The sequence below is a fragment of the Arvicanthis niloticus genome, chromosome 22, assembly GCF_011762505.2.
Source record: "Arvicanthis niloticus isolate mArvNil1 chromosome 22, mArvNil1.pat.X, whole genome shotgun sequence".
In the NCBI taxonomy this organism is placed as follows: Eukaryota; Metazoa; Chordata; class Mammalia; order Rodentia; family Muridae; genus Arvicanthis; species Arvicanthis niloticus.
The window spans coordinates 369,203-380,197 of NC_133429.1; the positions used below are offsets into that span (position 1 = coordinate 369,203).

Consider the following 10,995-nt stretch of genomic DNA (forward strand, 5'->3'; position numbering starts at 1 on the left):
AGACTACTATACCCAGCAAAACTCTCAATCATTATTGATGGAGAAACCAAAATATTCCATGACAAATCCAAATTTACACAGTATCTCAACACAAATCCAGCACTTCAAAGAATAATTGGTGGAAAACTCTATCACAAGAAGGGAAACTACAACCTAGAAAAAGCAAGAAAGTAATCTTCCAAAAACCCCAAAAGAAGTTAGTTACACAAACATAACTCCACGAATGTTAGCCCAAAAGCTTGGATTAGTGAAGACTCAACCCACAGACCACATGAAGCTCATGAAGAAAGAAGACCAAGAGGGGATGCCTCAGTTCTACTTAGAAGGAGAAACAAAAATGCTCAAGGGAGCAAATAGGGAAACAAAACATGGAACAGAAACTGAAGGAGGGGCCATCAGGAGACCATTCCACCTGGGTAGTCACCCCATGTACAGCCACCTAATCTAAACACTGTTGTGGATGGCTGGAAGTGCATAATGTGAGGAACATGATATAGCTGTCTCCTTAGAGGTCAGCCAAAGACTAACACACTCAGAGGACAATGTTCACAATTAACCACTGATATGATCAGGGGTTTCCCAATGGAGAACTTAGTGAGAGGACTGAAGGAGCAGAAAGGGTTATTGACCCCAGGTGGAAAGCAACAATACCAAACAACCAGAGCTCCCCAGGGTCTAAACCACCAGCCTGGGAGCACATAGAGAGGGACCCAAGACTCCAGAGGTATATGTAGGGGAGGATGGCCTTGTTGGACATAGGTGGGAGAGGAGTTTCTTGGTCCCATAAAAAAGAATGAACACACAGTGGGGGGGGATGTGAGGGTGGGGAGGGGATAGCGGGGGGGGGTAGGTGCAGTCACTGCCTCATAGAAGCATGAGGAGGTGGATGGGATAGGAGGTTTCTGGGTGGTAGGAGGAAGTAGGCTAAGGGGATAAAATCTGAAACGTAAATACTACAACCAATTTTAACAAGCGGGAAAAAAAAAAGTCTTCAGAACCAACATCTTTAAAAAAAATGTCAGCCCCCCTGGGGGTGGGAATTTTTTTTTTCTTGATACTAAAACTTGTTCTGAGAATTGTATATTGCAGAATACACAGCCTTGGTGTATCTACTCATCAAGTATACTGATCAGACCTGCCCAAACCTCTGATGTCCTGGAATTCCATCTGGATTCAGTGAAGACACAGCATCAGAGGCTTATCAACTTACTCTTCTCCCCACCCCTCTTCTAAAATCTCAACGCCCTTAATCAGCTTGAAGAAGTTAAAGAAGAGTCAGCGCCCCTATTCCCTGAGCTTGGGGAGTAATGTGGTCAATAATGGTCCATCTTTCTAGGGAAAAGTAGTGGTAGTAGGGGGATTAGCTAGGACTTATTGCATAGCCATAACCTATTGGTAGAAATCTTTATAATTATTATCAAGATGAAGTTATAATTTCTTAAATGGTACAAAATTTACTTTGATCTTAAATTTAAGGTTTTCATTTGTACGAGCCTCTTATTAATATAAAAATGAGATGAATATTGATACGCTCATGGGCATTGTGCCTGTATAACACATTTATGAATACAATGCCTAGACCCAGCCCTTTTTTTTTTTTAACTTTTTAAACTGATTTGGGACTGTTAACCTATGAGTTAAGGGATTATAGAAAATTCATATTTTTGAGTTTATTGTTAGGGTGTTTTCCATATTTTATTTAGAAATAGCTGAGAGGAGTGAACAGACAACAGTCCAGGTTACCTTACATGGATAGTTGGTTTTCAAAACATCAGAAGTCCATAGAACTGACGCTACAAATATTTATATATTAATGGTCATATTGATTAGAGACCTGTCTGCTCCTGACAGCTTCCTGTCATGGATTCTAAGAAGAAATTGAGCATCCTTGTTGTTACACCAGTTGTGTGGTAACAGCCACTAGGCAAGAATTGTCTCTCTCCATCTACAGACAAATTACTGTCCAGAAAAGGACACACATGCAGAATAGTCGACTGATTATATTTGCCTAGACAGAGTAATCAGTCCTTAATAATCCTGCATCACTAAGGTCTGTCAGATGATTCTGGGCCAGAAGGCTGAAGATTTGATGCTCCAAAGTTCGGTAGTATAGGGGCTTTTCAGGTGTTCAGAGGTCTCTATAAATTGGCTAAGTTTTAGAAGCTATGCTTTGTGCTTACAATTATAGTTAATTCAGTCATTCTGGATTTCTGACGGGGTTGAAAACTTATAGCTATTTACCTTAAGAGAAAAGATTTGAGTGGATGGTCGTCAGCTGACATTCATCCTAAAGCCAGGTTCAGAACTAAATGTTTTAGTTAGGATAGATGACAGAGGTGCTGGTTAGTCAACAAAAGGATGGATGGGGTATTAGGACTATCTTGTACCTCACTGGTACAAATTGGCATAATTATGCTCTAATTGTATTTTGAGGGAAAGGTTTCATTTTAACAGGAGGGGTGATGTGTAGGAGAAGCTAAGGTAGGAGGAATACTGAGAGGAAGAAAAGGAGTAAGAAGAGGAGAAGAAGGAGAGGAGAAGCTAGGTGATGAAAGAGAGAAAGAGAGGGGAGACAGGGAGGCAGATATTCATGTATCTCCACCAGTCAAAGATAGTTGTTATATCTAGGTTGGTCAGTGGGTTACACCTCTGACTGAACAATTCCAAACTTATAAAGCTATGATTAACATTATTTTAAAAAATGTATAAATGCAAAAAGGAAAAGGGGGCATGGATTAGGGGTTTTCTAAGGGGGGAATGGGGAAAGGGGACGGCATCTGAAGTGTAAATAAAATATCTAAAAAAAATAGAAAACCAACTGCCTATGTAAAGTAATCTGGACTGTTGTCCATTCATTACCCTCAGCTATTCCTGATTAAAATATCTGAAACACTCTAACAAGAAACTCAAAGCCATGAATTTGCTATTTTTCCCTTAACTCACAGGCTTAAACGTCTCAGATGAGTTTATAATAACAGTTATAGAAGGACAGGGTCTAAGCCTTGTACTTTTAAATCTGTGATATCAGTAGAAGAAATTAGACCAGTGATACCTTGATTCTGCATCAAAAGAAATTCTCTACCAAAGGAGGAATTGTGACTTCAACTTAGTAACTATTATAAAGGCTTCTACAAAATGAGATTATGGCTACACAATCAATTCTAGCTATTTCTTCCCTGTTCCAATTATGACCACTTCTAAATTTCCCAGAAAGGCAACCTTAGAATAACCACCTCCAGCCCCAAAGCCCAGGGACTGGGATGACCACTCTTCATAACTTCTTCAAGCAGAATATGGGTGTTGAGATATTTTGAAGGGGGGTGAGGGAAGGTAGGGAAAATAAGGAGTTGGGTGGCCTTAAGAAAGCCACCCGAACAATTGATTTAGTTTCTGATGTCTGTGTCCTGACTGGATCTGGCTGCAACTCCAAGATATCAGTAATTCCAGCAGGTCAGTCCAGCATGTCTGACAATGAGAGTCACCAAAGCTGTAGATTCTGTAATACACAAATCTCAAAAATAATTTTAGTATCATAAAGATAATCTTTTTGTTTGGTTCTCTGGAATCTAGTTCTCTGGGGTCTCCCTCTGTGACATCTGATCAATATTACTCTGGAAGTTGCATAGACACTGATTGCCTTCCATAAATAATGCAAGGACAAAACCTTCCTCCCAAGTCAGCATATCTCTGAGCCGGTAGCCAGAAGAACATTTGTATTGACCTCTTTCCCAGAGGAATAATATAACCACAAAACACTAAATTACACTCATCTTGAAAATTAAAACAATACAAAAAATGAAGTAAACTAAAATACTGTATGTGCCTATTCTTAGGCCTTTTCTATTTTGCCAAGCAGGATAATAGCCCAAAATTCCCATGGATCCCACGTTAGACAGAATCTGAGTAAGGCATATTAGAACAGTTTATCTTTACACCATCTTTAAAGCACTTGATTCACACTTCTATTTATACCTGCTTATAAGCAGGCAGTTAGTCAAACCAGGATTTGAACCCAAATTTCTCGTGGAGCCCACATTAGACAGATTTGAGCATCCTGCAAGACCCATCAGAAGAATATATCTTTATACCATCTTTACAGCAACTAGTTTAAATTTTCATTAATACCAGTCTATGAGAAGCAGGTAGTTTTTACTTGTTAAGCTCTCTGCCTAAAGCAGCCATCTTGTTATTCCATCTATCTGTTTGGCTCTCTGCCTGGAGCCACAGACATTTATAATTCATACCTGAGCATAGTTGGTCATTATCACTGCTCGCTCTGCTTGGACTCACTGACTCATTTTCCTTATCCTAGTCCCAAACCACGGGCAAAATTCCCCATGTGCATTGGGCAAAATCTGTATGTAAATCTTTCTTAAAAGCCAATAACCCCAGTTTTATAAATTCACAGTACAGTCTCTGCCTCAAGAAGTAGGCAGCTTTCATTCTCCTGTCTCTGACTCAGAGCAGCCTGCAGTCCCCACAGCAGGGTCCCTCAGAGCCTTCTGTGTTTCAAGGTTCCTGAACTTGAGTCCATGTGACTCCTCTCAGAGCTAACCAGCTACTCACTTAAAAAGATAAAACTCTAACTTTCAGGCCAATGATCTTATATTTCTAGTGGATTCTTGCCCATCACCTTGATTCATCACCTGTTGCAGGAAATATTACAAATGAACAGCACGTTTCAACACCATACACACCTACTATCTGCCTGGCAGTCACGCTGCCTCTTGGTTAGCAGTCTGCAGTCTTCCCTTTTTCAGTTCTCCTGCCTCAGAGCCACCTGTACTGTCTTAGCTGTCCATCCACTGTGTTTGGCAGCCCAAATCCCAGTAATCCGGTAAATCAAAACTCTAGAAGCTTATAATTAATCAGTCAGATTTCTATATAGGTAAATTCTCAATCCACAAGATGCCCACAGAATAAATTCAGGGCCAACTGATAATGATACAAGCTGCCCACCTAGACTCAACAAGTTACCCCAGTTATTCTATCCCTAGATGATATTATGGCTACTTGTGGCTGTTTAAAACCACACAGAATCTGAATTGTCCTGTTTGTCCTCCATTTTCCTTTCCTTCACCTGTGTTACACCTTGTCTCTCCAAATCTTACCTCCACCTGACTTTTCCCTGTCCAATCACAGGCTACTTGTTGCATTAATATTTAAATTAATTGGACTGGGAAAATTTTGCTACACTTTAATTTGTAATTTTTATTATTTACCTATTTGACATTGAAAAAAACCTCCTTCAATATGTATGTTACTGCTCCAAACTCCTATTTTTCTTCCTTTTGCAGGTCCTGAGGACTGAACATGTAGACTTAAACATCATAAGTGGGTAAGCTCTCCCATCTACCACCAAGCTTCAGGTTTTCACCCATCGCTCCAGTTCATGTGATGCTCTTTAGGAAAGTGTACACATTATGCCTTTGGAAATGGACACCACTGATAGTGGATGGTAACAAGGTTCAGAAGACCCCTGGGGGGATTTCTAGGATCTTCTGTCCTCAAGCAATCGATTAGAGACTTCCACCTGCATAAAAAGCAAGAATGGCTGATTAGGAAAAATCATACTCCCAAGGAAGGAGGAGGGCTGGAGGAAAGAAATATGGAAAACCACTGTGCCATAAAGAACCCAGTCTCTCCCTTCTCATGGCACCCATCATGGTCTATCTTAATGGGGCTCTTGGTGAAACTTGAATCCTCATACTTACTGGCAGGTACTTTGCCAACTGAGCCATTCCCCCAACTTTGTGTAGACTTTTCTATACATCATCTCTTTGCTATAGACAAAAGAGAATTGAGACATTTTCTCTCCCTACATCTGAGCAAAACTATGAAGATACTGTTTCCTTTTCCAGGGTCAGTCTCAGTCTGTGGCAGCAGTGAGCAGTGGACCTCCCTGAGTTCCCTTTACAGTAATGGAGAGCAGTTTCAATGACAAGTGTCCCCGTGTGCATCAATACATTTGTCCATTGCTATCACTCTACAGCTCAGCTGGACACTGCTCAACTAAACTCCACCTATAGTCTCCCTCTATAACGCAAGATAAAGGAGTGGGTGCTCTCTGGAACATTCTAACTCCATTGCAGAGGCCCAGAACAGAATAACAATCACTGATATGCACAATGCATCTAAGGCTTAAGTTGGTGAGTCAAGCCCTCCACACCTGCTGCTTTCAGCTTTCACCTCACAATCCAGGTTTTATTACTACCCCATAAAAGAAGCAGGAGACTCCAGAACTTATGAAATATTTAAACAACTTTAAACTTTATTGAGTAAAAATTGCATAAACATAACCATAAGTAATGAATAGAAAGTTAAATACAAACTATCACATGTAAAATAGGTTATTTTATAACTGTCGGTATCAACCCTAAATACCAAATCCCCAACTTCCACAGTGGGAATGTTAATCTCATGAGAAAAAAAATCTCAATTTCATCTTAATAGATACCAAAATTTTTTAAGAATAAAAATTTAAATTGAATAGAACTTTTGAAAAGAAAAATTCAATACAGCCCTAGATGGGGTTTGTATTCAGTGAGACCTGAGATAAGAACGGACATTTGCCATTGTAGTTACTTCAAATCAACTTCCAAAACTAAGGCAGGTCTGGGAAAGAATGAGTCTTTAATGACCGTGGTGCTTTTCTTAATAGTCCTGGAGTCCAGTCAGTAGATTGGCTGCAGGTCTTCATCCTGTACAAGTCCAGTAGAGTACGGTGGATCAGAACAGCACAGATCTGTACAACTCATTTTCATTTCATATACTATTTTCAAGAATAAAAAAACAAACAAAAAAACCCACTACTACACCCAGCTTTAACTGAAGAGCATCCAACTCCATCATTGTAGATGCCAGTGAACAGCGTCTGCCTCTTCCTGCTGATGTCCCTCCTCATCATCAGCAGGGAATGGCACTGGGATGGACATTCCTTTGGAAAATAGACAGTTCGAACAAGGGCAAGAGGATTGAAAAATGATAATGGTCAAGGTTTGCAGTGAGTCAAGAAAAATAATCACTGTGGTGGGGTCAGGAAGACAAAAACAAAACAAAACAAAAACAGAAAAAACATACAAAACAACAACAAAACACAAGAACAGAACCAAAAACACAAATAAAAAATAAGAAAGAGCAAAACCAAAACACAAACATAAAAACAAAAAACAACCCAAAACAAAACCAGAAACACAAACAGAACAACTTAGAATAAAACCAAAACCAAACCCAAAACTACAACAAAAGACAAAACCCAAAACCCAAAGAAAACGACAAATAAACAAAAAACCAACAAACAAAAACAACAAAAAAGAAACGAAAAATAAAACCTCAAACCCAAACAAAATCAACAAACAAAAATACAAACAGCGAGCCCAGGTGGAGCTTTGTCGCCTGCCCTCTGATTGTGGACCCTGTCCACATTCCCGAGTCGAATCCCGTGTGACTCCCTACGAGTCCCATGGGAAAAAAAATTAAAAAAAAATTAAAACAAAACAAAACAAAACAAAAAAACAACAACAACAAAAAAAAACCCACCGCGAGCCTGCAGTGGCACATGGCTTTGGCACCCGCCCTCTACTGGCGGACCGTGTCTGTGTTCCTCAGTTCGAATCCCGTGTGACTCCCTACGAGTCTCATGGGAAAAAATACAAACAAAAAACAAACACAAACAGCAATAACAGAAACCAAAAACAAGACAACAAAAAACAAAACCCAAACAAAACAAAAAAACAAACAAAAAGCAATAACTAAAAACAAAATAAAGAAAAAACAACAAAAACAAAACACAAACTAGAAAACAAAAATCAAAAAATAAAACCCAAACAAAAAACAAACACAAATAAAAAACACAACACAACAAAATAAGACAAAATAAAACAAAAAAAAACCAGCAGTTAAAAAATCCAACAGTATTGCACAGTATTGCTCATGGTCTCCTGTGGGCTGGACAGCAGCAGTGTCTAAGCCTGCAGTCGTTGCATGCATCCTAGAGGTGGCATTAGGGCAGCAGTCGGATATCCCAAGTTAGGATGGTAGAAAAGTACAGGGACCACTGGTGACCACAGCAGTCAGGTGGGTGTTGTTACAGTAAGTGACTGTGCAGGATTTCCCATACCATCCTCTTCCTGAAGATGGGCATGTGCTGCTGAGAGAAGGTGACAGGTTGGTCTCTAGCGATATAATCTGCATATTTACAGACGAACATGCCACAGTCACTCCCATTCAGTTGCTGAGGAATCTCCTCTGCGGACATGCTGTATAGTTTCCACTCCAGAGGGTCCAGCTCGATGTTCCTTCGAGTCTTGCTCTCGTTTTGTAAATACTGGAAGATGGTCTCACAGATAGTTTTCCCTTTCTGTCCCAAGGAATCCAGGTATACGATACTTCGTTTTCTCAAATCGATCACCACCAGGCTCCAATGTACCCTCTGGTGAATAGGCACCAGGATCATTTCTTTGTCAAAGAGATTAATTGTTCCAGTCCATCTTTTGACAGAAGAGTAACCGCTCTGCGTTAGCTTGGGGTAAAAGAAAGTGCTAAACACATGAAGAGCGGGGTAGCCTTGGTGTTCGTTTCTCTCAACCAGAAGGTTCATATAAAAATTGATGATCTCATCATTGAGCCACTGACCGTTCTTGAGGGTCTGGATATCGCTTCGTGTGATTTGCAATTTGAATCCCCTACTTAGGATTTCCTCTTGGGGTCCTGGACCCAGGGCACTCCTAATTTCCTTTTCCATGTCCTCTGTAACATGAAAATTTTGATCCAATTCTCTGCCCTTTTCTAGGTTTGTGAGAGGCTTTTCCTCTGCCGCAAGTACTGCCATCTTGTTGGTGAGTAACCTGTCACCTCTGCCACTATCCATGATGGTTAGAGCTGGTGTGCCCAGTTAGTCAGGCTCCCAGCTGTTCCCCCCTCTTCCCCCATGGTTTACACCATCTTTCTTTTGTGTAATGGATGTCTCCTCTGAACACCTCCCCCCTCTCTCTGGATCTCTCTTCTGTGACAACCTTCCATGCTTTGTTCCGTGCTTTGGGGGCCTTTGTTCCTTTTCCTCTATGGTGGAGTAGGGCGCTTGCGACCCTTGCGAGCATCAGCAGGCTTCCCCTCAGGTACAGCCTGCTCTGGAGGCCCTTTGGTACCCTCTATGTGTTTTTGTTGTCTTGGACTCTCTTTCTGGGGTTTCTGTACCTGACCCTTGCCTGGCTGGTGTTTCTCAAGCTCGAGGTCTTGTTGCTTCTGAGGGGTCTTCTTCCAAGCCTTTCCGGGTTCTTTAAATAGCATTTTGGTTCCATCCTTGCATTTGGTTTTTGGACTTTGTCCCAAACCTTCAGAATCTGTCTCTTTCCCACTGCTATCCTGACACTTTCGTTTTTGAGCTTTTCTTTAAGCTTCGGGCTTCACCTCCACCCCAGGCTGTTTCGATTGCCACATGGAGAACTGCTTGGTAGTCAGATGTTGGCAGTTCAGCAGGGTCCACTCTGGGAGTTCTGAGATACTTCCACAGAAGTATCCTTCTAGGGCACTGCGCTGTAACCAGCTACCCGAAATTTCTAAATCGGACTAATCGTACTAGTAAAGCACTATTAAGACACCAGGCCTAAACCTAGCCTCTAACTCCTCGGAGGAAACCTCACGAATGATGGCTAATTCAGGGGTTGCCCCTAGTCACAGCCTTCAAGGTTCCATAGCTGGTTATGATGTCACCTGAAAGAATGCAAATCAACGTTTCTGGGTGGTGAAAGGCCTCCCCAATCCAAACTTGGTCCAGGATTTCAGAGTGCTCCCTTGCCCGAGTGGGAAGTTTGAATGAATTGTTACATTATCTCAGTTCCCTGGCAGAGCACAGGGTTACCTAAATCATCTCAACATAGATCAGCTGGTCCTGACTAGTACATTTGTCTTTTAGGAAACTGTCCCATCAGGGTCAATTATAGAAAACAGAATACGAGTGCCCTTCCAAATATCTTCTCACAATATGCTTGCTAATTACAAAGAATAAATAGAATTTTACAGTTATAAAACCTAGTAGGTACTGTTGTGTGACAAACCTTTTTTCTTCCTTGGACAAGGAACCCAGGACAGACCAAATGCACATACCACCAAAGTCCTGTTTGTTGAACCAATAAGTTTTATTGGGGCTATTTATAGGAATATGGGTGAGGGGTTGTTTGCAGGAGCAGAAATGACTCACAGACAGCTGCCCACCAAAGCCCACCCAGCATGGGTGACAGCTCAAAAAGCTGGGAGCCTGGAGAAACTGCACAGCCTGTAGATGGCTTAGCAGGCTGGAGAATGTCCTTTCCAGGTGCTTCAGTTGGTCTAAACTTGTTCCAGACAGCTTGTATGAGGTTGGGTCTTTGGAGAGTCTTCTTTGCTGCTCACCTTACTTTCATCTGAGAGGGACTCTCAGCTTTTATTGCTCTCTGGAAGCCAAGGAGCCTAGTGAATCTGATCAGTTTCAGGGACCATTTTGAGCCATTTCGAGTTGCATTCCCTCCTGAGGAGCTTTCCTTCAGAGTGAATGAAGGGTGGAATGATTCAGTGTTTCAATATTGGAGGAAATTTGTGAAACTGGTACCAGTTCACCAAGGGTCAGTACATTGCCCTAAGAGAATAAATAAAATCTCACCATTGTCAGTAGGACCCATCTTTCTGTACATCACTACTTCAGTTACAATCCTAGCAGTAACACACGCCCTGAACTCCTCCCTAGAAACCAATAGGAAGAATTCAACTATAGCTGCAGTTACAGAGGTGTGTGTTTTCAATGTGTCCTGAGATCTGAACTCCAGCCATGATTAAACAGCAAGCACTTTAACCACTGATCCAACTCTGGCCCCTTGAGCAGCTCTTTGACCTACTTTCAAAAGTATAGAGATGCTTTTTCAAAACTGTGAGAAAAGAGCTGAGACACATATTGGTTTTTTTTTACACTGAAAATATTAACAAATTGTGCAAATATATTTATACCAATGTTTTACTGTAAGG

At 41.2% G+C, this 10,995-nt stretch overlaps 1 pseudogene; it reads right to left on the reverse strand.

The window, feature by feature from the left end:
* Nucleotides 1–8,009: 8,009 nt before the first annotated feature.
* On the reverse strand, nt 8,010–9,438 carry LOC143436465 (sentrin-specific protease 2 pseudogene; annotated as a pseudogene).
* Nucleotides 9,439–10,995: the final 1,557 nt, after the last annotated feature.